We start from the raw sequence: 26,732 nt of genomic DNA, 5'->3' as shown, positions 1-26,732 counted from the left end.
CACACTAGACTGCCCCATGCAACCAATATATAAAGTGCATGTATATCACACTAGACTGCCCCATGCAACCAATATATACAGTGCATGTATATCACACTAGACTGCCCCATGCAATCAATATATACAGTGCATGTATATCACACTAGACTGCCCCATGCAACCTGTATATACAGTGCATGAACATCACACTAGACTGCCCCATACAACCAATATATAAAGTGCATGAATATCACACAAGATAGCCCCATGCAACCAACTTTCAATGAAATTACTCAGTTTTGAGAAAAACTAAATGCAGTAGTAGGGATATAATAGCTGCTAAGTATCGGTTAAGCATATTCACGCAATCATATTTTAAAAGAGAGAGAAGGAGAGAGACAGAGAGAGACAGAGACAGACAATTAGACACAGAGACAGAGGGACACACACCGAGACGGAGAGACAGCTCTAGACAAAGAAACAGAGACAGAGATCAGCTTACCTCTTTCAGTCACGATGACAACTGCACCAGGCTCCCTGTAACGCTGCTCGGGCTGTTTTCTTTCACAACGTGCGCTCCTCGTATGACTGCGGTTCACGTGTTGCGTTAGGTGTCGGTCCCTTCAATTCTGTGTAACACCAAAAGAGCGTTGCAGTCTGTTGTTCCTCAAATCAGATGCTGCCTATTCTCACCGCTGATGTGTGTGTGTTGCTCAAAGGCGAGCTACGCTTTTCTTTAGACTTGTGAGTTTCCCCGCTGGAGAACTGGAGTCGGAATATGTTTCAGCCTGAATCAGATATATCTGCGCGCCGTCTATCGTCCGTTCAATACTGACAAACTGTCACACATTGCATAATGTCCTAATATATACGGTATGTGAGTACATTGATTACAGTGCATGTCTATATATCACGCCTTATCAGTCCCTGCTGTGTTTTGAGGACTGCAGCGAACACAGAGGTGGCCACAAGAGACAGGCTGAAAGCTACAGTCCTCTCTGTGTAGTCCGTGTTGTAGATCACCACTGATCAGCCCCTCTCTTTGTAGTCCGTGTTGTAGATCACCACTGATCAGCCCCTCTCTGTGTAGTCCGTGTTGTAGATCACCACTGATCAGCCCCTCTCTGTGTAGTCCGTGTTGTAGATCACCACTGATCAGCCCCTCTCTGTGTAGTCCGTGTTGTAGATCACCCCTGATCAGCCTCTCTCTGTGTAGTCCGTGTTGTAGATCACCACTGATCAGTCCCTCTCTGTGTAGTCCGTGTTGTACATCACCACTGATCAGCCCCTCTCTGTGTAGTCCGTGTTTTTTTTTGAAGCGGCCAAGCTGTTTATGTTAGCCGTGGTAGCAAGAACAAGGGTCATATTCTTACTGCAGGAAAAGCCTGGCATGTAAATGAAGCAGCCAAGCTGTTTATGTTAGCCGTGGTAGCAAGAACAAGGGTCGTGTTCTGTGTGCAGGGAAGGCCTGTGTGTGTCATGTTGATTACCATGCAAGGTGGCTGACACGGGGAGGCCTGTGTGTGTCATGTTGATTACCATGCAAGCTGGCTGACACGGGAAGGCCTGTGTGTTTCATGGTGATTACCATGCAAGGTGGCTGACACGGGGAGGCCTGTGTGTGTCATGTTGATTACCATGCAAGCTGGCTGACACGGGGAGGCCTGTGTGTGTCATGTTGATTACGATGCAAGGTGGCTGACACGGGGAGGCCTGTGTGTGTCATGTTGATTACCATGCAAGGTGGCTGACACGGGGAGGCCTGTGTGTGTCATGGTGATTACCATGCAAGGTGGCTGACACGGGAAGGCCTGTGTGTGTCATGTTGATTACCATGCAAGGTGGCTGACACGGGAAGGCCTGTGTGTGTCATGGTGATTACCAAGCTGGCTGACACGGGGAGGCCTGTGTGTGTCATGGTGATTACCATGCAAGGTGGCTGACACGGGGAGGCCTGTGTGTGTCATGTTGATTACCATGCAAGGTGGCTGACACGGGGAGGCCTGTGTGTGTCATGTTGATTACCATGCAAGGTGGCTGACACGGGGAGGCCTGTGTGTGTCATGTTGATTACCAAGCTGGCTGACACGGGGAGGCCTGTGTGTGTCATGTTGATTACCATGCAAGGTGCCTGACACGGGGAGGCCTGTGTGTGTCATGTTGATTACTATGCAAGGTGGCTGACACGGGGAGGCCTGTGTGTGTCATGGTGATTACCATGCAAGGTGGCTGACACGGGGAGGCCTGTGTGTGTCATGGTGATTACCATGCAAGGTGGCTGACACGGGGAGGCCTGTGTGTGTCATGGTGATTACCATGCAAGGTGGCTGACACGGGGAGGCATGTGTGTGTCATGTTGATTACCATGCAAGGTGGCTGACACGGGGAGGCCTGTGTGTGTCATGGTGATTACCAAGCTGGCTGACACGGGGAGGCCTGTGTGTGTCATGGTGATTACCATGCAAGGTGGCTGACACGGGGAGGCCTGTGTGTGTCATGGTGATTACCATGCAAGGTGGCTGACACGGGGAGGCCTGTGTGTGTCATGTTGATTACCAAGCTGGCTGACACGGGGAGGCCTGTGTGTGTCATGTTGATTACCATGCAAGGTGCCTGACACGGGGAGGCCTGTGTGTGTCATGGTGATTACCATGCAAGGTGGCTGACACGGGGAGGCCTGTGTGTGTCATGGTGATTACCATGCAAGGTGGCTGACACGGGGAGGCCTGTGTGTGTCATGTTGATTACCATGCAAGGTGGCTGACACGGGGAGGCCTGTGTGTGTCATGTTGATTACCATGCAAGGTGGCTGACACGGGGAGGCCTGTGTGTGGTGTTGATTACCATGCAAGGTGGCTGACACGGGGAGGAATGTGTCTTTCAGCATGGCTACGTGTGTTCACCCCAGTCCTCGCTTCTCTTAAACTAATGCACATCCGGGTTATGATCGGCTCCCGTTTAGTTGTCAGGGCGAGGGTGGTCGTGGAGGGGGACAGGGGACGGGAGGGTGGGGGGGGGATACTCTACCTTATCAGCGGTGTTGCACCTTTTCTTGCTGGTCCAATCCAGTTTCAACAAGGAACATTCACAACCTCCCTGTTTACATTACTAGGTGTACGGCCTTAAAGGCACAGTGCGCCTCCCGTAAACCATCACAGATACTGTCAGGCTTTTACACACAGTACAAACACCCTTTTATTTAAACACTCTCCGCTTGAGAACATCTCAGGTGCCCTCCGTAAAGAGCGAGCAATTTTCAAAGAATTTTTTGCGTAGTTTATCTTACCCCTGAGCCATCATGAACCCGTGTGATCCAGTTTCCCTTTTTGGCTCACGTAAATGCGATGGTAAACTTTGTCTGTCTGTGCGTGCGTGTGCATTTGATAGAAACTTTAACATTTGACTGAACACCGAAATACTAATTTCACCTGGTTATTATCCAAGCAACATCTTCAGAGTATTGAAGCAATGATCAACATTTCGTCAGCATGTGTGTAGTTAAAGCGTATATCCAAAGACAGCGGGTGGTGCCGTGGGGGGGGGGGGGGGGGGGGGGGGGGGGTTCGGGTAAAAGCAGGCGATTGGTTTGTGTCGTGTGTGGTATGTAGACCAGGTCAGGGGTCAAGATCAGGTCAGGTCGCGTGAAGGATTGTGGTATAGATTCACTTTTCAGTTCTCACCCGTCTGCATTCGCCGATTCGGGGAAGACGATTTCACATTGTTCGGTTTCTTAGCTCCAGAAAAATAGAAAAAGAAGAGACGGAGATTTCCTACAGTTTGATCTGCACAGCGTGTTTCCATGCAGTGTCTGCGCGAGGAAGAGCTGTCGAAAGCGCAGTGTCGATCTGGTAGTCGTGTCCCCGGTAAGTACAGACATATATAGTGTCTCCCACTCTTACAACGTGTCACCTAAGCTTACTGATAATCCGCTTTGCTTAATTTCTGTTTATTTCAGCAGACACGGATATCAAACACGGTGCTAGGCAGTCACCTCTATTGAAATGAGTTGATCTAAAGTGCCTGTCATGTTTGGATGTCTTTGTTCTTGGTTCGACTTATGTGAATTTCAAAACTTGCAGTTGAGTCTCAAGTTTACTCTGCCCGTTTAAAACTGTCCACCGTTTATTTGAACATGCAGATACAGTCAAACACGCTTATGGCGAACTCGCCCGGGGAATGGAAAATCGTTTCGCTTTTCCGAGTTTGTGCATATCCGAGTTCGGATAAGCCAACCCTTTCCCGAGAAATTACCCTGCAGTTCGGCTTAAGCGAGGTTTTTTTCAGGATAAGTTTTAACATCACTTAAAATGTTTCTCTCTCTCTCTCTCTCTCTCTCTCTCTCTCTCTCTCTCTCCCTCCCTCTCTCTCTCTCTCTCTCTCTCTCTCTCTCAGTCTCTCTCTGTGCGTGGTGTGTGTGTGTGTGTATGTGCGTGTGTGTGTGTGTGTGTGTGTGTGCGTGTGTGTGTGTGTGTGTGTGTTTAAATGAATAACATCTAAACAGTGACAAGCTACAAGTGCTTTCTTCAGTGGAGCTTTATTAATACCTCAAAGCCAACTGTAAAAATAAATGGGGAAAACAGTGACACATCTCAGAAACAAAACCAAAGATTCCACAAGCAACTACGCTTTTGTTAAAAGGATTCCAAGTAATGTTTAATGAAACCCTCTCCATAAAAGAAAAAAAAAGAAACAAAATAGACAATTTTTCTCTGTGGTCATAAATCAAGATCAAATCTCCGTAAACATAGATGGTAGGGAAATGTTTTGTTTTGCTGCATGTTTATTGTGGTTTGATCTTCACCACTCGCTCAAAATGAGCACATACATTCCTCAGGTAGATGTGCTCTTCACAAAGATCTCTTCCTTCGATTGGAAAAAGAGGTTTGTATGAGAGCCACTTGTTTTTGAACACTGCAACAGTTGTTTGGAACATGCTGGCAGCCGCAAGGATTTCAACGTCGCATCACGTGACACGTGTATTTATTGGTCAATGTGGCACACGTCATCAGTTTCCCCGCATACTCAAAAACAGGTGACGTGTTAGTTTCCGTAGGATAATTATAGCCGTGACGAAATATGTTAATCTTCCTGACGTGTTTTTCAAGGAAAAATAAAAAAAAGTCTCTCCGACAGTGTTTAGAGTTTGGCTTATCTGTCGAAATCACGTTTGAGATGTCCGTGTTTGAGTTAGCTATTTTTTTTTTTTACAGAGTTTGGCTTATCCGAATTAGAAATAGTCTTACAAAGAGGGGGGTCTGGCGGGGAATTGGTTTTGGTTTTTGATATCCGAGTTTTTTGCTTAAAGCCATATGTACTCGATGACTATACACGCTAATTGCTTTACCAACAGCTGGAGACATGCTAAATTAAGTTCCCTGCAAAATATTGTGGTCTAGGACCCCTTCAATGTTGAGATATGTTAATTTTCATTTTGATCTGGATCGTCCTATTTATAGATTTGTCAACAGAGGTAGCGTTGACTGTAATGCATGTATATGGTCCGCGCATGGCGACATATCGTCATTACATGGTCTTATGGTGCGTTTGACATCGATTATGGGCAAACTACACTTTGTAAACACGGGAGCGCGTACATATGCCTTTAAGCGTGTTTCGTTTAGGCGAGTGCGGCTGTATAAGGAAACGGAATGAATCTGTTCTCAAAGTCAACATTATTACGATTTTGCCCCAGTTTCAAAACATGCTCTGTCAAGGTTCTGTCTGTAAACTTTGGTACCTTGCAACAACTTCCTTAAATTTGAAAGACAGTTTTTGAATGCTAGATCTATAGATCTGTAACGCGTTTCATTCTTTGATTGTACTGTTTGCTGTTTACGTAATATCATGATTCGCTAACGTTTGGTAAACTTACATTGCAACAGCTTCCTCGTCCTTGTTGGCATTTTCTTTCAATGCAGCACAACGTAAGATTAGCTTCTTTTGGACAGCAGGTAGAATGCGAGTTTTGAGACAACGACAGTCGTCCAAACAAATGGACTGTGAATAGTGCGTTGACTGTGTTGACCGTCAGAATTATTTTAAGAACCAGGCTGCTGCAGTCAGTTGACATGTTTCGCATATTGTAGTGTTCCCATGCTGCATAGGTAAAGTGGCTTGTATAACCCGACCATTCAGTATCAAAACACTGTTTATATTTGTGTAGGTTGTAGTCATCACAACTAATCGCATTTTGCCTTTTGTTTCAGAAAGGAGGATAAGCTACAACAAGAACGACGCTGAGAGTATGTCAGATAGTATGCCTCAGCCACATGGCGACTTCCGAATTTAGATCCACTCGGCATGGTGACAAGTCTTGATGAAAAGTATAAGACTGAGGACAGCAGTGGAAAAAGTGACCACATGGCAGGTACCTATTGCTTAGTGTATGCAGTGCAAAAGACAGATAAGGTGATGGTAGATTTCCAATTGAACACACCCAGCTGAAAAAGTACCACACGATGTACTATAGTATACTATAGTAAACTATAGTAAATGTACCCTGTACTATAGTAAACTATAGTAAATGTACCATGTACTATAGTACATACTGTAGTACATGGTACTTTGTACTATAGTACTGTGTAGTAAATGTACCCTGTACTATAGTACTTTGTGGTACAGTAGAGTACTTTGTACTTTGTACTATGGTACTTTTTAGTGAATTTACCATGTACTACAGTAGTACTATAGTACCTAGTACTTTGTACTATGGTACTTTTTATTGAATGTACCATGTACTACAGTAGTACTATAGTACCTAGTACTTTGTACTATGGTACTTTTTTGTGAATGTACCCTGTACTACAGTAGTACTATAGTACGAAGTACTTTGTACTATGGTACACTGTGGTACTTTGTACTATGGTACTTTTTACTATATAGTACTACAGTACATAGTACTGCGGTACAGTATAGTAGTAATAGTATACATGCATTTTGTGTTTTTATTTTTATTGTTTTATTAATATAACTTATCAGCTAAGCATAACAATTTTGTTGTTGAAATTAAGTTGATTAAAAAACATTGTTTTTAAAATTGTGTTTTATATCACCAGTTGTGCATGTAAACGTGTTGTGTGTGTTTTTACAAGGTAGTCGTACATGTATATAAGATTTATTATGTTTTTAGTGCGTGCGTGTGTGTGAATTAAGCCGTTTGTTGGAGATGACATGAGATATTTTCAAACTTGTTAACTGTGCATTTGCAAAATACACGTAGGAATACTTTGTGCTCACACACACACACACCACACACACACACACACACACAAACACACACACACACACACACACACACACACACACACACACACACACAGTCACACACACGCTTGCACGTGCACACCGTACACAAACACGTGGGTACGCACATATTCACTTAGGAGAAAGGACTTTTGTAACGTCAGATTTACATAAGTATAGTTAGTTTTTTGTAAACAGTTAGCATCAAATGTGAAATTAATATTTCATTAACGTTACCTGGGAACGCTTCTCACAAAAAAAGTTTTCAAAAGAGAATTTAACAATTGCTTTAAAAGTTTAAGGATAAGATTTTATATAGTCCTGTGAGGTTGCCCTCATGGAAATTCGGGCTGCTTTCTCCATGGGGAAAGCGAGCTGCCATACAGTATACGGCGATACCCACACATTTTGTTTCCTGCATGCGTGTATTCATGTTTCCGAGCCCTGAGACTTTCGCTGTGAACTTGGGTTCTTTATCGTGCGCATGCGGCCACCGAGGAGAGTCTGCACGATGTTGACTCTGGGAAATAAATCCCTCGCCGAACGTGGGGATCGAACCCACGCCGATTGCGACAACTGGTTTTGAAGACAGCGCCGCTACCGACTGAGCTATTTCCCGCCCGCCCGAAACGCTTAGTAAAATGGTCTGCAGTGAAATTTTGAAACAATACCTTTTTTATGTTAAATTTAACATTTGCCAAAATAATTCTTCATGTAGGATCAAGTGCAAAGTTCTTGGTTTGACCTGAAGTTGACTGAATTTTGCTGTGTGTACAATATTGTTTCATTTTAAATAATTTGAGAGAGAGAGAGAGAGAGAGACAGAGACAGAGAGACACAGAGACAGAGAGAGACAGAGACAGAGAGAGGGTTGTGGCATACAAGCATTACAAACAAGTGTTTTTTTCACCCATGCAGAGAGGCACCCCTATTCTAATCACATATACACGGACATTCACACACACACACACACACACACACACACACACACACACACACACACACACACACACACACACACACACACACACACACAATATGAGATTTAAAAAAAAAAGTTATGGAATATGTACACATCGAATGCTTAACACAGAGAGAGAGAGAGAGAGAGAGAGAGAGAGAGAGAGAGAGAGAGAGAGAGAGAGAGAGAGAGAGAGAGAGAGAGAGAGAGAGAGAGAGAGAGAGCTAGCTCATAATTAACTTTATTACGTCAGGATAAAGGTTTTAGGCTTAGCCTAATCTTCCAACCTGTCCTTGCAGGCCCGGACTACCGGGGGTGGGGGGGGGGGGGTTATGGGGGTTGCGCACCCCCCCCCCCCCTCCTAGCCTAAACATGTACCTCACTTATTTAAAACAGTTTTTATTATTGTTTATTTTATGTAGTTTTGGGTTTGTTTTACAACCATAGGAGGATTTTTGAACTGTAAATGCACTCAGCTGCAACAAAAACGCAAAACGAAGGTTGAGTATATATACATAAAATATTGGACTAGCAAAGTCATCAAACACAAGACCAAACAAAAACAAAAACAAACTGAGCCGGCTACTTTCGATACGATCAAAGGGTTCGCATGCGAGAGTTATGTCCCTTAAAAGTCGAAGAGGAGACCACTCCGAAGTAAATCAAGGGAGAGCACTAATAACTGATTTTCAACGAACGAACTCAGAAGAAAGAGTTTGCACCAGGGGCCAAAAGCGGTCTACAACATCACGAAAGGAACCCACCAAGAGAGTTTAACCGTAATTCAGAGAGCAGAAGACGGATCTGGACTGAGAAGTAAGCCTTCAAGAGTTTTCCACGTAATCGTATCCAGATTCGCTCAGGAGTTATCGAGTGATTTGCAAAGTAACTGCCAAGTCATCGACTATCGAGTGAGGAGTACGTATAATTATTCTTTACAGCTGCCACAACTCTTTTTCACTATCACTGTCACTAGTATCCGACTATTTTTGAGATTTGCAAAGTTTATACCATTGTGAGAATCTGAATCTGATACAATTACAGTGACCATTGGGCCGTCTGGTTGTTGTTTTTCTCTTTGAGTTTGAGTTTGATGTTTTTACTTTGAGTTTTACTTGTTTGTTGATTCTATCTGGATCTGGCTGCCCCACATGGTGGTGTTCGTGGGGAGTACGTGACAGAAGCGGACTATTTCGTTAACTGTTTACAACTTATAAATTCCCATTTTGAAAACATGTATAGGCCTACATGACTTTTTCAGATTAAAAATCTGTCAGCAATGTGGAAAAGAGGTTGAACTGGTAACAGGAACAGTGAGCTGGTTGATCAACTTGATGGCATGGCTGTACCAAGTCATTCAATTGGAACGGAACCGACAAAAACACCAATGTTTCCATTCTTCTTTGTGCTGAAAGTTTACACTGACAGGGACAACAAGTAAGTGACATTTTAAACTCTTTTAAATTACCTGTACCACTTGTATAACACACACACACACACACACATATTCAAACATCAAGTTTTTCTGTTCACTTTCAGTGATGGACGGCCTATCTGGTGGCCTGTAATTATTCCAGTGTCTTGGGGGCACAAGAGGCAAAACTGTTTGATGTTACTTTTTGTGTTTTTATTTCTGCATGCTTTATTTGGATTACTAGAAAACCTCTTTTTATTCCTTTGTGCAAATCTATTTGACCTTTATTCTTTTACTTTTAGTGAAAAACAAAACTGCCTGAGTTGGTGGGGGAGCTTCTGGACTCCATGTCAAAAAACAGTCGGCAGGGTGATGACAGATGGCTGTACCAATGAGTCATTCAGATAGAAAAGGAAGCAGACACCAAGGATTCCATTCTCTGTGCTGAAATTGTGAAAAGTTGTACTCTTTAACCAGTAAGTTAATTATTAACAACAAATTATAAAATTTAAAAACCCTGTTTTTTCTGACATTTCAAATTTAATGTAATTTGCAATACGGTACTAGCATAGCTGAATTTGGTATTTATGATCCACTGTTGTGTAATGTTTGCAACACACACACATACATTCAAATATGTCTGAATCAGTGATGGACATTTCTTGTTTGATTCACTGTCTTGGATCAAATTTTCAAACAAATTTTGCTTTTCTTGGGTGTGTGTTTGTTTTTGTTTAGCCCTTAATTGCGATGCACAGACACACACACACACTTAAAGACACACTCCCTTTTAGGACCTTGCTTTTTTCATATTTTCTGTGAATAACCTTTGTGAATCATCAATCAACGGCCTTTTTAAGACACCCAGGGGTCCTTTTTAAGGCCTATTTTTCTCAGATATTTTGAGGTCTAACAAGGGGAGTTCTACTGTATGAGCAAGCCTTAGTTCTATGTTTAAGTATAACAATGGGTGAAGTGCATCTGACTTTATATTTGTCATATCATTTTAAAAGCCCCTAAAAAGTTTTGTTGATCATCATTATAAAAATACAGTCATGAAATTTCTGGCTGGATACTCAGTCCGAGCTCTTGTGTTACAGATGCTGTGAAGCGACAGGAGGTGCTCCTTCAGCAGATAAGGACAACAACAAAGAGTTTTGTATCACTTTATGGAACTTGTTATATCTTTCAGGGTCCTAAATGGAGGGTTTCACTGGAGCAGTGACTGTTGGACAACAAGTGCAGGGTGTGTTTGGACCTCCTGGATCAACATGTGTGCAGAACTGCTGAGGGCTTGAACTTCATGGGTGTGTGTAAGAAATTTCATATTAGATTTTGATATTAACATATTCCTGTGGTGCTATATAATTTAAATTATATGAGTAAATGAATATGTCTGTATGAATGTACGTATTTGCTGTGTCATTGTGGCATAGATATATATATAGACCTATAGCAATAACAAGACATACATGCTGTGAATATATGCTTTTATGCTCTCCTTGTACAAATCTGAATTAACTGAAATTTTTCTTAATGGCCTAGCACAGCCAGCTCTTTTCGACCTTTACATAGGGCCACAGTCAGAGATTGTAGAGTACACAGAGACCATTCATACTTCTTTGCGCTAAGGTAGGACTGCAGGTTATGTTTTTATCACGGCTTTGTCAACATACTGTCATTTCTGTCCGGCTGACAGTGCTGCAAACATTCATTGAATTGAAAAATGTGTTCGTTATTGTTTGTGAACATCCTTTTTTAAAAGACCTGGAAAAAAGCCCCAGAACAGATTATATAATACATGATAATATGTAATTGAATTTAAATTTTCTTTTCAAATCAGTGTCTTTTTACAAATTAGCCTTTGTTAGTTTTATGAGTTTAAGTCAGATATCAACACATACTGAATGCATAGTTCAGTCTTGAGTGGGAGAATGTTTGAGGCATAAATTGCTTTTGACAACAACAAAAGTTCCCAGTTAAATAGAGAAGCTCCCCCAAAATCATTTTATTACACATGCCTAAAGCCAGCATAGTGCAAGCAGATTTATTTGTGTATGTGCTAAAGACAGATAATTTGTACAAGTGTTGGCTCTTCATTTTTAATTATTTTTTCAGGATCCTTGGGGGGTTCCACTGTATCTGTGACTTTTGGACAACATATCAAGTTCTGGTGGTTTTTTGACCTAATGGATCAACATATGTGCAGACCTGCTGAGTGCTTGAGGTAAATTGGTGCATTTAGATATATTGTTTTGCCTACCTGAGAGATACCACCCATGTGTCATGATGTGATAAATGAACCATCTCTTCACAGGCGTGTCTATCATGTAAATGAGGTTGGTTCAAACAACATGTCTGACAGGGATGTCATTTTCCACTGCTTATGCAAAATCTCCGAGACAAACTTCATTCTCAAAACATTCGTGAGAAAATGGCAAGCCCAAAAGTGTTCCGAGAATGACTTTGCATCTGTGACTTTGTAATCATGAGCAGTGGAATATATAAGGTCCCTGCCAGACTAGCTTGCCATGACCTCAATGATATTCCCACATGTGGGTGTATGGTTTAGTTACTACATGGGTTATCTCTCCGGTACGTAGGAATTGAAAACAGAATACTTCATGGCTTGCTGTGTGGCACCAGATTTACACTTATTGCTTTTCAAATATTGAAATATTCACGATGGGCGCAGTGGCGTGGTGGTAAGACGTCGGCCTCATAATCGGGAGGTCGTGAGTTTGAATCCCGGTCGCTGCCGCCTGGTGGGTTAGGAGTGGAGATTTTTCCGATCTCTCAGGTCAACTTATGTGCAGACCTGCTAGTGACTTAACCCCCTTCATGTGTACACGCAAGCACAAGACCAAGTGCGCACGGAAAAGATCCTGTAAACCATGTCAGAGTTCGGTGGGTTATAGAAACACGAAAATACCCAGCATGCCTCCCCCGAAATTGGCGTATGCTGGCTGAATGGCCATACACGTAAAAATCCACATGAGTGAACGTGGGAGTCTAAGCCCATGAACGAAGAAGAAGAAGAAAAAGTATTCACTTTTACTTGTGTAAACCCAGTAACACACAGTAGGCTATGTAGTGTTCTCAATTTGTATCATTGAAACGCTTCTGTCCCGTCAATCACACTTTAAATTGCCTTACATTTTGGATGACATATGCCACCCCTTTAGTATTCCACTGATAATAGTTTTAGCTAAATAGTTTCAGCTAATCGCTATGGAGTATGCAAACACTGGAATTATATGCGATGAAACACTCAAGCTGCTTTCTCTTGCTTATAGCTGAGAGCAGCACTGCAGCAGTGACTGTTGGGTGGAGGATCCAGTTCTGCCTGTTTCCGACATAATGGATCAACATGAGTGCAGACCTGCTGAGCGCCTTATCTTCTTGGGTGTGTATAGATGTATACATTTATTGTATTCATAAATTGTCACACACACACACACACACACACACACACACACACACACACACACACACACACACACACACACACACACACACACACACACACACACAGATATACTGACAAAGACATTCATGCCTGCACACACGCAAGCACAAACATACACGCACCAGCACGTTTCAAACCCCACCACCGTCTCAGTCGGTGCAGCTGTTTCGGAGCCTTTAGTCATCATAATACACACACAGACAGACACAAGTTTTAAAAGTTAGATATATATGCACTAAAAGCCACGGCACTTTAAGTTAGCTTTCATTATCATTCTCTTAAAGTTTGGCCCTCTTTGCTTCAGTCTGCATGCTTTCTCATAGTCATACTGCTGTGTCATTGCAGGTTTCATTCCATGCTCTGGTGTGGGTGTCATAAGCAAGAGAGCCTCCTGTTCACTTCCAGCAGATGACTGCATGGTGAAGGACCTTGATACCACTTACAGACGTCAAAGCAGCTAGCTAGATGCCATTGGAGAACAACCAAAACTATTCAGCGGGTGCCATCGGCGAACATGAATACAAGTTACAGGAAAGCAGATGTCACTGGCTAAGGGAACCGGACAGCAGCTACAATAAACTTAATCAGATGCCTGTAGCAAATAATCTGGACACCAATCACAAATCAAACAGATGTGGAGGACAGAGAACATTTCATGTGATTATTGCCACATATATAACCCTGTTTGGAAAAAAAGGGACATACGCCACACTGTATACTTTCTGGTTACGTGCTGAAAACTCTCCATTGGACATTTAGTGAGTTTTGACTCACCGGGTCAGGAGAATGTCACTGATGGGGAGTATAATTAGGCTGACTTACAATGGGTAGACAAAATTGAACATTGTTGTTTTCTTGGATGGTTTTCAAGGTAGACTTTACAAAACTAACATACTGCTATGGTTTGATCAATTTCAAACATGACCACATTTGGCATTTTTTTCAAAACCACATTTTTGACAAATATCAAGGATGTGTTGCGAAAGCATGTGTTCTTATTTTTCTGAAATGTTTTGAAAGCTAGATTTGTTATACTGTACAGGCTATTGAAGTTGGATGACCTCTAGATGTGACCCATGTCAAATTGACCCTCATAAACTTTTAAGTTCACAGAAAATAATAATAATAACAGAGAAATGGTATTATTTTGAATGTGTTTGAAGCAAGATCGTTGTAACTCAATAACCCCCCGCGGGTTAGGGGGAAGAATTTACCCGATGCTCCCCAGCATTGTCGTAAGAGGCGACTAACGGACTCTGTTTCTCCTTTTACCCTTGTTAAGTGTTTCTTGTGTAGAATATAGTCAATTTTTGTAAAGATTTTAGTCAAGCAGTATGTAAGTAATGTTACTGGAAACTTGCATTCTCCCAGTAAGGTAATATATTGTACTATTGCAAGCCCCTGGAGCAAATTTTTGATTAGTGCTTTTGTGAACAAGAAACAATTGACAAGTGGCTCTATCCCATCTCCCCCCTTTCCCCGTCGCGATATAACCTTGAATGGTGGAAAACAACGTTAAACACCAAATAAAGAAAGAAAGTAACTAAATAACTTTATCTGTGTAAGGTCACACATACAGGGTTAGATGACATCAATTCAGCTTGATAGTTTGCATTATTCAAGTTCAGATTGGGGTAGAGTTCCGGTCAATAATAGGGACAATCATTGTCTCCTTTGATTGTTCACAGAGTTTTCATGTACTGATGTAGGCATGGTCACTTTCAAAGCTAATCATAGAAATTTAACTTGGCTGTAGGGGAGATAATTTTGAGAAAATATGTGTTGTGCTAAAGATGAATTCCCACAAAGAAGAGTGCTATAATAAATCTGTTTTGTACATTTTATTGTTACTTGTTCTGGTTATAAACAGGGTGATAAAAAATTGCATTAAAACTGTTTCTGCATTGGGACATTTACCAAAAATCAACAGCTTGGTTACTCACTGTGCAAGATGGACACCTTTTCTAAAATTATTATTTAATTGTGTCTTTTACATGTTAGTGAATATTTTAAAATGTTCTTACATAAGTTTGACTATTAATGCTCTGCCGAAAAATGAATAATAAAATTTAAAACATGTGATGAACCTTTACTTTCCTACCAAATGTGACAGATTGACTGCAGCCACTGGCCTGAACGTGCACACACACATTCAATTCACACAACTCCCGCAGTGGGGCACTGCGGTTATGAAATTAAAGGCCCCTCCTGTTTTTGGAGCCGCAGGAGCTTTCTAGTTTGCTGTTAGGTAGATTTTTGGTTCCTCTTTCCTGTCATGCTCTCTTTTTCTTCATGAATTCTTTTCTTTTTTCTGCCTTCTTGCTCATTCACCTGTATTTTTTCCAAAAATCTCTTCTCTTGTCGCTTGTCTCGCGATTCATGTATAGTTTATTCTGTTAGTGTTCTGATGTAAGTCCAGCAGTAGATAGGTTAAGCCTATTTTAACATACTGGAAACTGGTAATCTTCCAGTAGGTATTAATTTAGTTTTACTAAAGCCTGCTGGGACACAAGTAATGGGTTAGTGCATTTGTAAACAGGAATCGCTTGACAAGTGGCCCCCTTCATCCCCCCCTTCCTCGTCCTGATATGGCTCTGCGTAGTCGGCTGGACGTTAAGCAACAAATAAACAAACAAACAAACAAACAATTCACACAACACAATTGATTCAGCAAAAATTGGGGCCACATTTACATCCAGTGTAATTTTTAAGGCTATGGTACTTTTTCAAGAAAGTACTGCAGTATACTATAGTAAACTACAGTAAAAGTACTATAGTACAAAATCTACAGCAAAAAAGTACCACACTGTACTATAGTAAACTATAGTAAAAGTACTATAGTACAAATGTACCATGCCAAAAATACCACGCTGTACTATAGTAAACTATAGTACAAGTACTATAGTACAAATGTACTCTACGAAAGTACCACGCTGTACTACACTTTACTCTAGTAAACTGTAGTACATGTACTCTAGTAAACTATAGTTTACTATAGTTTACTATAGTATACTATAGTACATTTTGGCAAAAAAGTGCTCAAAATACTATAGTACATTTAAATGTACTATAGTTTACTATAGTATACTATAGTACATGTACCACAATGTACTATAGTACACACTAATGTATTGTACTATAGTACTTTTTGTACTATAGTTTACTATAGTACTAGTACTATAGTAAACTATGGTACACCATAGTACAATTCAATGTACTATAGTACTTGTACTATAGTAAACTATAGTATACCATAGTACAATTCAATGTACCATAGTACTTGTACTATAGTAAACTATAGTATACTATAGTACAAGTACTATGGTATACTATAGTACATAGTGTAGTACTTTTTTACTTGGGCAGTACCCTCATGTCTACTGCTGATTTACGACGGACAAGCTACAATCCAGGGCAGAGAAAACTGCAGCGGCACTTAAACCCAGAGCGTCGGATTGAAATTCCGAATCCGTAACCACTGCACTATGCTACTCGTCTAGAAAAAGCACTATGCAAAGATGTGTTATCAGTTATTCAGTCGTGGTAGTTTGAAAGCTCACCACCTTCGCCGAATGACTCGAGCACGGTTTTTTCGGTCAGTAAATGATCGTACTGTCGGTTTTGAGCCCCTCTGTTTCAAGCTTTTCACCTAAATTAAACAAGAATGTCACAGTTCGTGTCTATGGTGCAAGGTAGCCGACCGTCTCATCAGTTGTAGCTAAGTTACGACAGTTGCTCGATTGACGCATTTCACGTCTTCAATATTGTGTCTGAGCTCATTTCCCAATGAGCTGCCTTTAAAACCAGAATGTCAGGCAATTGTAGCATGCGTTGGGTAAGGACCTTTTAAAATGCGATATCGTCGTATAAATGATGAAATTGACTTTGAAAGTGGGAACTTTGGAAGCAAAGTTGCCAGCTATTCGGTATGCACGAGCTAACTTGAACGCCGAAGTAGTGGCTTTGAGAGTCCTGAGGTCAAGGTCGAGGAAATTGGGGGAATCCCAATTAGTGCGCATGCGTTTGTAATCGGTAGGCTTGGCGACCAGAAGAAACAAATCTCATCGCGAGTTCGTAAATGGGCGAACGTTGATCGCGCTGTAGCTTTTACTATAGTTGTTGTTTTTGACTGGTTGAACGAAATGGTCTGTTCAAAGCTGTGATGATTGTTTTGAAATTGAATGACTCTGTGATAATGATTGTGTTGACCAGAATGTTGGGGAGAATAAAACTTTTTTTGTTTATGTGGTAGCGAAGTCGGTTATGTTAAACCTCTTTTTTTTTTAATGATTGTGTATCGGTAAAACTGTTTGGTTAGAGCGAAAGTTTTGGGCTACTGGTCAATTTAAAAAGGCAGAACTCAAGTTTGTTGGGGAATCAAGATATAAGGTGTAGTGAAAAGAAGATAAGTTCAGTAACTTTCATATTAATTGGGAAAATGTGTGTCCAATTTTTTACAAAAGATAAAATGTTGTACTTAGGTGTCAGTAAATTATATTTGTCCTCGTTAATTGTGAACAGGATGTATGTTTATGTAAAGTTGGAAGTCAAGATTGGATGTGTTTATCCTACGCGCGTGTGTGCATATGTGTGTTAGACATAGAACACTTTATTATCTCAATTTCGAGAAACTCGGGTGTGGTGAATCTCAACAAACAACATAAAACGTAAGAAAATAAATAAAATATCGAGGCGCAAATAATCAGCTCATAATTGTGGGGTGGGGGTGGGTGCACACACACACACACACCTAAAGTGTGGATGGTTACCTAAGAGGCGGCACTGGGTGTAGTGCCTTTCTAGTGCACTTGCACTACAACAGCACTGGGTGCAGTACTCGCTCCGGCATCGAAGAATTTTGCACTAAAAAATGCACAAAATTTGACCTATTTCGTCGCCTATAGAGGACGGAAAGAATGTCATTTTGAACATTGTTATGACATTCTTTCCGTGAAAAAAGTCAATTTAACGGTGTTAAATGAAGCGACCATCCACACAGTTAGGTTGCCATCCAGAGTTTAACATTCTTATGACATTCTTTCCGTCAAAAAAGTCAATTTAACGGTTTTAAATGAAGCGACCATCCACACAATCAGGTTGCCATCCACAGTTTAGGTTGCCATCCACGTGTGGATGGTTGCCTTATGGTGATTTAGGCAACCAAACCTGTGGAAATATGGGTACACACACACACACACACACATACACACACACACACACACACACACACACAGACACACCGTCGAACACACGCACACACACACACACACACACACACACACACACACACACACACACACACACACACACCGTCGAACACACACACACACACACACACACACGCACGCGCACACAAACACACGCACAATTATACCCGCACGCACGCACAGGCAGGCAGGCAGGCACTCGCACAAATACATACAGACACTTTCACACACACGCACACGCACGCACACACACACACACACACACCCACACACACACAAACACACCCCCCGTACACACACACATACACATGTGCGCGCGTGCACTGCAAACGAATGAATGAATGAACAGACGCACACCTACACACGCACACACACACACACACACACACACACACACACACACACACACACACACACACACACACACACACACACACACACACACACGTACACGCACACTCTCACACAAACACACACTCACACATGCACACAAAGACGCCCATTTAAATATAAACACCCCCTCCTATAAGCGGGGATGAAATTTTAAGAGTGGTGGCCAGTGACCCAGAACGAACAAAAGTCAAAGCTGGCAACTCAGGTTTGTATTCAGGGAAATTTACACGAAATGCACGCACGAGATACGACTTTTCTTTCTATTTTCTCTTTTTGGGACTTTCATTTGCGTTAGATCGGTTTTATATTAAAAACCGAAGAAAAGCCCTGCTATTTTGCACTGAGAAACTTTGGAAGCAGCGTGTTTACTCCTGGGTTTCGCTGTAGTACAATTAACCTTACTTACTTCCTCGCTTGCTTCAAAAGTAAGCACTTTTTCCGTCCCATGCATGCGAAATTGAGGATGTACTTCCGATGTCGCTCAAAACGTAAGAAGTTCTCGCAAACTACCATCAATTAGCCTACTTCCTCGCTTTGCTTCGAAGTAAGCCCTTCTTCCGGCCCATGCATACAATAGTGAGGCAAGTTCTTCCGATGTCACTCAAAACTTCGAGAGTTTTCGCGAACTTCCCCCATAAGCATACGGGCCCTGGGTAGCACCACTCGCGTTGCTGCTAGCTTTCTAGCTTTCTAGTTGGAGTAGGCGACCCAAGTGTCCCAGTATTGGGATAATAGAGATATAACAATGACAAAGGAGAACATGATATGTCTGGTGTGGCATGCACCAAAAAGGAATGTAACTGTAAAGTGCACGTGTACCTTTGAGCAAGCACTAGGACAAGGTCCCTTGCACTTGAGACGGTCTGGGTAACAGTGTCGTTAATCAAACTAAAAACCGTGTAGCGCCTGTCACTGATAAGAGCTCTGCCAGATTGATTGAGTTTGTCACTCTGACTCGACCAAAAGGCATTAGCTGTGTCTTTCATGAGAAGTTAGCAACAGAGAGAGAGAGAGAGAGAGAGAGAGAGAGAGAGAGATACACACTGACAGGCACACAGACACACACACACACACACACACACACACACACACACACACACATATCATTCCCCCTCCCCCTCTCGCAAATGTTGCTTCTCCCCCACATCTTAGTTTCACATTCTGCATTCAACTAAACAATTTTGTCTTTTAGTAAACAAGACGGAATCAAAGCTGCCAACGCTGCAACCCATAATCTCAGGAAGTCAGTTATGCAAGAACAAGACACAATTACACAATTAACCTGCGACTGGATTCGAACCAATGACCTGAGGATAACCACTTCAAACTGTATGAATGTATAAAGCAGCTACTCTTTAGCCTCCCCTAACAATGTTTATATCCACCACTCCCCCCCACCCCAAACACTACATACCCACCCTTATCTATCCATTCCTTCAACACACCTCCCCCTTCCACCCGCCCCTTCCTTACCCCCACCCCCACCCATTCCTACCCCCATCGCAGACCACCTTCTCCTCCGGGTGTGCCATACCTTCGGTAAAGATCGAAATCAAAAATGTCTTCAAGTTTTTTTTGGTTTTTTTAACAAAAAATCTACCATGCTCTGCGAGACGCTCTGTAGAGAATACTGCATGGCTTGCTGTGTCGTACCAGATTTACACGAGTTTTTTTGTTTTTTTTAATATTGAACTGCGAGCAAAAGCAAGGTATTCACTCTTTGAAAAAGCAACGAGTGTAAATCTGGTACGAAACAGCAAGCCATGTAGTATTCTGTTTATCCTACACACTGTACTTACGTGTATTTTACTGAAAATGTCTTGCAGTCGAGGCAGCTAAATTGAAGACGCTTGTTTTGGAACCTCGATCTCTTCTAAAGCCTCGTGCAATCTTTTTCGTCAAAGCAAAGAAACGTCACTCCGAAAGTGTGGCGTGACGTGTTAGTTCTAAAGATTCATCGAGGGTCATTAGCGAGCGCAATTTTTGTTTCTATAATGACGTTTGTCTCGGTGACTTCGGCATCATAAGCAGTGGAAAAACAGGTCCCTGCCAGACTTGCTTGACATGACCTCATTTACAGGATATTCACACGTGTGATTTGAACGATTATTATCTCACGGGTGTCTCTCTCACGTATGTAGAATAAATAAAGTTACAAGTCTTCTTTGCATGGGGACGAAACTAAAGCAAAATTATGCGTCACAGATTTTGATTTGACGTAACTTTTTATTTGGTCTCAGCTAAATCTAGCAAAGCGAATGGGCAGCAATATTTGATTGCAAGCTCGGGGAGGGAGAGAGAAAGATAGAGAAAGAGAGAGAGAGAGAGAGAGAGAGAGAGAGAGAGAGAGAGAAAGAGAGAGAGAGAGAGTGAGCGAGAGAGAGAGAGAGAGAGAGAGAGAGAGAGAGAGAGAGAGAGAGAGAGAGAGAGAGAGAGAGAGAGAGAGAGAGAGAGACAATGACAATGACAATGACAATGACAATTCTTTATTTTACGAGGGTAACAGAATAAGCATTGGTATACTTTTTTGCATCTGGCCCTCGCCCTAAAGAGGGACTAAATCTACTATAAAAACTACTACTACTACTACTACAATACTTACATAATTAGTAAAACAGGATAAGTTTATGTACATACGTGCATTATATGAAACATTGTAGTTTATACATGTTCATGACAAGGTGCAAAGCAAAAATTTGCAAGTCAATTAGAGTAAGAAAACTATGCAATAGTACATCAACTCTGCAAGACAATGGATATTATGCAGAACATCATAATTTCATAAACAAAACAATAAATCAAAAGTGAGTGACTGTGTCTCAAAGGACATAACAATCAAGAATATACTATTTTCATTAAATGGGATATATATTTGTTTTTGAAAGAATCTGTGCTGGTAGCTTCCCGTAAGGCATTCGGAAGAGCGTTCCAGAGACGGCCACCTGAATAAACTAGACTAGACTTAAATAAGTCTATCCTAGGAAGAGGAGTGTTAAATTTCATAAGGTGGTGTGAATTCTTCAAAGAGAACTTTGAACAAATGGTTTGGGGTAAAGTTTCGGATATAATTTTATGCATAAAGATTCCTTTGTTAAAAAGCAGTCTTGACTTTAGAGGTAAGATCCCTAAATGTATGTAGTCTAACTCTGTGAGGGTAGTGTGCTTTAGTAATACTACTTTTAGCGCTCTTTTATGTAATCTGCTAAGTGGTTTTAAGGAATTTTCACTTGCTGAGTCCCATAGAGTGGATGCGTAATCAATAACAGATTGAATATGAGCAATGAAGAATAATTTTCTGGTGTGGCAGTTCAGGAAGTGTTTAATTCTAGATAAGAGGTACACTTTCTTTGACACCACTTTACTAAGTTGCTCAATGTGGGTTGACCAAGACAAGTTGTTATCGATATTAACACCCAGCAGTTTGTGATGGTCGACTTTTTCCACTATTTCACCATCTATCATTAAAGCAGGACCAGCTGAATAAATATTCTGGCGTTTTTGTCTTGTTGTTATGACCATATATTTGGTTTTCTTTGGGTTAAGAGACATATGGTTTAGTTCAGTCCACGCTGTCAACTGGTTTAAACTTCTTTGAAGTGATTCTGATAAGCGAGTTAAATTTGTGTTGCTGGAGTGAATTGTGGTGTCATCTGCAAAAAGTTCACATACATTTTGAATATATAGGGGGAGGTCATTAATGTATATAGAGAAGAGGAGGGGTCCTAAAACCGATCCTTGTGGTACACCGTATTTTACTTCTTGCATGCTCGACGCCGAGGCGTTTGTTAGTACAGTTTGTTGTCTGCCGGTGAGAAATGAACTAATAAGTTTGACAGTTTCGATTCCGACGCCATACAATGCGAATTTTCTCAGTAATAACGTGTGATCAATAACGTCAAAGGCTTTAGCAAAATCAACAAAAATGGCACCACAGAATTCATTGTCGTTGATTTTCTCCAGCCATTGATCAACAAGAGAAACTAAGGCAGTATGGCAGGAATGGTTAGCTCTAAAACCCGATTGTTTAGGGTGAAGTAAATTGTTTTGGTTAAGATGCGTTAGAATATGTTTGTTAATGTGTTTTTCAAGTGGTTTTGATAAAACAGACAATATTGAAATTGGCCTATAGTTTGATGGGTCTTTTTTGTCACCTGATTTAAACAGAGGAATGACTTTAGCCTGTTTCAGGGAGACTGGGAAATAATTTTTTCCTAAACAAAGATTATAAAGGTAAGTGAGTGTTTCAGAAATTACAGGGGCTGACAATTTAAGAATCCTACCATCGAGGCCGTCGATTCCCCGGGAGCCTGTTTGCTTAAGGTGTGTAAGTGCGTAAAAAACTTCAGGTACTGTAAGTAGAGGAATATTCGCTTGACTTGAAACTTGTTTCGACTCACAATATTCTTCTAACACTTTCAAATTGTTCAACTTGGATTTGTCATTTGTAATAACTTTTTCAGCTATGTTAGAAAAATGCGTGTTTAAATCATCAGGGGATATGTCCTTAACACAACTTGAATGACTGGCAATCGTTTTATTTGTAAGTTCATTTATTGCTTTCCATATATTCTTTGAATTTTGCTTTGATGACGCTAGGTCATGAAAGTACTTGATCTTTTTTGTTCGTTTAAGTGAGTTTACTTTATTTCTCTGTTCTCTATACTCCGCTTCCTTGCCAACTGATTTTAAGAAATCACGATGGCCAATAGCATCTTGTAATTCAGTATCAAACCATTTAGGTTTTACTATTTGCTTGACTCTTTTAATTCTCCACGGGGCATGTTTATCGTATATTTCTGTGAAGACATTTATCCAGTGTGTTATTGCATCATCAGGATCCGTATAATTATAAACATCAGAGAGAGAAGAATTACTTAAGTCTACAAGAAAGGCGTTCTCGTTAAATTTAGTAAAGGAGCGGTACTTTACTGTCTTGTGACCAACTTTGGGGATTTTTACACCCTTTCTTGACCACGTGAGACAAACAGGAAAATGATCACTACAGCCGCTAGTTGGAACACAAACTTCTGCAACGTTACGGGTGTTAGAAACATAGACATGATCTATCAAAGTGCTTGTAGATGCAGTAACCCTAGTAGGGGTGTTCACGACTTGTTTGAGATCATAAAGGTTGAACATATCTAACCATGGTTTATTTTGTTTTAATAAATCAATATTAAAATCTCCTAAGAGAATAGTTTCTTTTGATTCTAACAAAGCAGCATCTAACATATGTGAACATTTGTCCGTCCAGTTTACACGTTCTGCTGGATTTCTATAGCAGAAACCAATAAGCATTGGAGGTGCCTTTTTTAATTTGACCTCGATCCAGACGGATTCCACAAACTGTTCTAAATGTGTTAAACGTGTGTAGGTCAATGATTCACTTATATACACAAGCAATCCTGTTTCTTTACATTGTTGGGGGTTTCTGCGTACAACACTGTAACCTGGAACACAAACCTCAGAATCCGAAATCGTGTCAGATAGTCTTGATTCTGTAAACCCCATAACATGAAAATGTGTTCCTGAGTTTAACAGCATGGTGGAAACCTCGTGTAATTTATTAATTGCATGGTTGATATTAAGGTGTCCAATACGAAGACCCTCTTTTGTGGGCCATGTGGTAGAAGAATTACTCATAATAAATCTCAAAACAGTGTTTTCACGTTTTAAGAATAAGAAAAAAGAAAGAAAGAAATCAAAATTACCTTAAAACACCAAACGTAATCAATAATCAATAAGGAGAAAATAGTAAATTATACTATACACAGATACACCCAGAGATGCGACCAATGGAGTTTAACACTTGGTGTCAAACTCAAACAAAACAAAGAGAGAAAAAAGCTACACTACTTTACACAAAGAGAAATAAGTAGACTTAAGAGTAACAAGAATTAACCAGAGCAGATTAACTCAAATTCAACGTGTAAAATGACCCGACAGTGAATAACTGAAACACCAGTAGTCACACTAATGACACGCGAATGAGTGACGAGAATGGAGGGCTTTCACACAGTCCCAACTTGATAATAGCGGACACAGTATCAGATCAGAATCATCAGTAACTGATTTAACTCTGAACGTTTTTTGGCTTCACAAAATGAATCGACACAATCATCAGTTGTAATAGAGTTCTGATTCTCAAGAGATCTTTACATGTTAAGGCTAGAGTGCAAGGGAAGCTTAATTAAGAATATTCACAGATTCACTTGCATAATTGCCTTTAAGCACACGCTGTAGACCTAAAAGAATAATCAGTCACTGCTAATATACTTTGAAGAATGAATTGTCAGTTTGCTACCAAACTCTCTGTCTTTCAAAACTTCAAGCGTTTCCTCTGCAACAACGTTATTTTGCTCACTTTAAGGCGGTAAGAACACCTTAGTTTTTGTTTCGAATTTATAGTAATACGGCCATTATGTATAAACAAACATATCCACAACACTTGTATTGTTGTTTTAAAAAATAAAAAACATAAAAAAATTAAAAAAATGATAGTATTGAATTTAAGTTTGCCTAACACACACACACACACACACACACACGCACACACACACACACACACAGACAGACAGACACACACACACACACACACACACACACACACACACACTCACACACACACTTAGTGATACTCTGTCCTTTTAAATGATTAGACAAATGTTCCTTCAGTTATGCGGCTGTTACTATGAAAGAGGGGCTGTGTGTATCGCGGGACTGCTGGGACATTGTAGTACCACGGAGGGAGCACAGGCTGGCCATGGTGGGCGGGGAAGAGTGAAGGGGGCGACCTCTGTTGACCTTGTTGCTGTTCGCTGTTCCATCCGTAGGGGGATGGCAAGGGGGACTGAGACCTCAGTTGACCCAGATTGTGCTCGCTGTGCCAGCCGTAGGGGGATGGCAAGGAGGGCTGAGGCCTCAGTTGACCCTGACGCTGCTCGTAGTGCCAGCGGTAGGGAGGTGGCGAGGGGGATGTGGCCTGACGTCCTGGCCCTTGGATGTGGCGATCGCCGGTGGTGCCGCCGTCTCGACTGGGCATTCGACACATTGCTGGACGAGGTTCCTGCCGTCGAGGGAAGTGGGGGGGCAAATTCATTTGACCCTCATGTCTGGCAGGTGACGGTAGGCGTTGGTGCCTCGGCTGCCTCGGCTGTTGCTGACAGAACAGCCGTTGGTGCTCAGGGGGGTAGTCCGACCCCGGCACCAAAGCTGGGGATTCCAGAAGAATCCTGCGCCGATCCGGCATCAACGTTGGGGGTTCCAGTAGAGTCCTGCGTTGTCCAAGGCTCTGCTGCTCCGGTTGGCGAGGCAGGCAGGCATACTTTATATTGCATGCCAGTCGGCTGGTGCCCTGTTGGCTAGGGTGAAGTGCGTCACGGTACAGCGCTTTGCGAGGGGCACCGTTTCCAGTGCAGAATGTGGTTGTGTGGTCCACAAATGTCACACGCTCTCTGTCACACACTCTTGCAAGAGCAAGATTGGAGGTCAGCACCGACTTCTTAACAATGTGTTCTCCTCGGGGAGGGATGATCCCCGAGAAGAGAACACGTGCGTGTGGGAATGTTTTATTTGTTAGTCTGATGCACCTGGTCCATAGGCTTTCAGTTATTGTGTTCGCCCAGCAGGTATTTACCCCAATGTGGACGATGACAAGTTGTACTTGTTTGCACTGGGGAATGTGACTCATCCAGTGCATAAGGTCATCCACACTGAGGCCAGGCACGCTGAGATTCTCGGTCTGTCTCTCCCGAAACAACAAGTCCGGTCTGACCGGACGGAGGACAGAGTCGCCAAGTAGGACATGCGTTGTGTCAAACGCAACTCTGAACTCCGCCAAGCGCTGTCTGGGGGTCTGGTCCTGGTGAGGCGCTTGCTGTCTGGGGCCAGTATTTGAAGTCTTGGTACGAGTGGCTGAGTCGGCCAGAGATTTCATGCTTTTTGAAGGGCTTTTGGATGAATTTTCAGATGTTTCATGGGATGTTGGTGTTGGTGCAGGGGATGAGGGTGCAGTCACGTCTATAGTAGAATGTTCAGTGTCCATCTCTGTTAAAGCAGCGAACATGT

General features: G+C 41.7%; 1 protein-coding gene and 1 long non-coding RNA gene across 4 annotated transcripts in view; one reads left to right on the top strand and one right to left on the bottom strand.

The window, feature by feature from the left end:
• The window catches only part of LOC138954154 (uncharacterized), a 41,633-nt gene extending 40,889 nt beyond the window's left edge, over window positions 1-744 (bottom strand). Inside the window, exon 1 of the mRNA XM_070326056.1 lies at window positions 482-744. The gene's annotated coding sequence lies outside the window, so the exon portion shown is untranslated. The remainder of the gene's footprint in view (window positions 1-481) is intronic.
• Window positions 745-8,898: 8,154 nt separating this feature from the next.
• LOC138954150 (uncharacterized) lies at window positions 8,899-15,145 on the top strand. Of its 3 annotated transcripts, none has more exons than XR_011451729.1 (7): window positions 8,899-9,100; window positions 9,444-9,619; window positions 9,899-10,072; window positions 10,697-10,903; window positions 11,715-11,823; window positions 12,893-13,002; window positions 13,411-15,145. It is a non-coding gene; the product is annotated as an uncharacterized lncRNA (long non-coding RNA). The 3 variants fall into 3 exon arrangements; XR_011451727.1 differs by having other exon boundaries at window positions 8,910-9,100; window positions 10,789-10,903; XR_011451728.1 differs by having other exon boundaries at window positions 8,918-8,998; window positions 10,789-10,903.
• The last annotated feature ends 11,587 nt before the right edge of the window (window positions 15,146-26,732 follow it).

This window comes from Littorina saxatilis, unplaced genomic scaffold, assembly GCF_037325665.1.
Source record: "Littorina saxatilis isolate snail1 unplaced genomic scaffold, US_GU_Lsax_2.0 SUPER_12_unloc_1, whole genome shotgun sequence".
NCBI lineage: Eukaryota > Metazoa > Mollusca > Gastropoda > Littorinimorpha > Littorinidae > Littorina > Littorina saxatilis.
The sequence above is the reverse complement of the archived record's forward strand: the minus strand, read 5'-3'. Positions and strand labels throughout refer to the sequence as shown.